We start from the raw sequence: 1,727 nt of genomic DNA on the forward strand, positions 1-1,727 counted from the left end.
CCTGCGGCTGTTGCGGTAGGATGTCGACCATGGTTTTACTGATCGTTTTATTTCTTTTAATTTACTCGGCTAGTTAATTAGTTAATTAGCAGATGGCTAGTTTCTCTATTTGTCAGTATCATACCATTAATAAAATTAAAATCTATACTGCTACAACCCATGTAGGGTCAGGGGTTCAGTACTAGTACCAGTATAGAGAAGTACTGTTACTAGACCAATGGTTGAGCAAGGAGGTGATTTGATCTGAATCACACTAGACCGCCAGATGTTTACCCAATTAAGGGTACCCAATCTATGAGGCTTGGTAGACCCCAGAAGGGCTCCAGAACCTACAGGGTTGACTCGTGGCTACAGTGTAACAGAAAACGATTTTCGGCTCAGCCGGATTCGACCTGTATCCTTGGAGTTAGTAGTATCGTGCCTTACCACGGTGCCACCACGCTCCCATCATACTATTATAATTTAACATAAAGTTTACTAAATGTATTTTTATGTAAATACAGTTGTAAATGTCAATTAATAAATTTAAAAAAAAAATAGAAAGAGTGAAAGATGAAATATATTGAGCACTGTAATTTGTTCAAAACAGAGCCCTAATGTAGTGAAGGTAGGTTTTGCGATAATAGTGTTACAGTATGTATTGTCTATTCAAACAAAATTGTTTGAAATTTAATATTCATACAATAAAAATATAAATGTTTGTATGTATATAACATTTTTAGAAAATTATTAAAAGAATCTGTATGATAATTATTGTAATAATAATAATAATTTATAGGGCAACCCCATGACAAATAGAGCTAGCTTATGAAATCCATAAATTAGATAATCAATTGTAGTAATTTTACAAAACTTATGAGCTAAAGATCGTTTATGTAAACTAACAACAAACAACATACCCAAAAAACGTCACTTCATATTTAATAATATTAAAAACAAAACCTACTGGGTCGATATGTGCCCAGCTCTAAGAAAAAGGTTTTGCGTTACATATATAAAAAACAGTTTAAGATCCAATCCTGAGTGTACAGACAGAAATTCATACCACTGATTAAATTGAGGAGACATATATTATAAATTATAGATATAATAGAGAATAGATTTTCATTAAGACTGTTTCATGGCATTGTCATATAACACATTTTAAAAAAAATCAGTTGCACTAAAAGAGTGCATGTCTCCACACCTAGTAGATAATAAGCCTGGACATGGGCGTATCCCGAGGGGAGCAGCTGCCCTCTTAGAAGTTAAAAAAAAAAAACATTAATTTAATAAAAATTATTTTTTTTCAAGCAAATACTAATTGTAATAAGTAGGGATAGAATTTTTATATTTTCACATATTTTTACCTGACCATGATATCTGCGATTCCTTACTAGCTATAGATGTTTCAAGACATTTCTGGCCAAAAGAAGCCATTTTTATTTCACATATTTTTAAATATTTGGCCTTTTTAACATATTTTTAGGTATTATGTTCTGAATCACATATTTCCTTAAATTATTTGTTCAATTTTAAATACATTTTTTGCAGCAACTACATAAAATTCAAAAGAACGCAAAATACTAAAAGGTGAAATTTATCATTTATCATAAATAGTGTGCAAAAATTCTAAAATGTGTGCAAACATCAGAATCAATTAAAAAGAGCAAGGGTCTTATTCCTGTGGCATTTTCATAGAATTTGTTTGTTTACTCTTCAATCCATTTCTCTGTTTCTTTCTTTCC

This window comes from Halyomorpha halys, unplaced genomic scaffold (genome assembly GCF_000696795.3).
Source record: "Halyomorpha halys isolate HHAL.00 unplaced genomic scaffold, Hhal_1.1 Scaffold199.1, whole genome shotgun sequence".
NCBI lineage: Eukaryota > Metazoa > Arthropoda > Insecta > Hemiptera > Pentatomidae > Halyomorpha > Halyomorpha halys.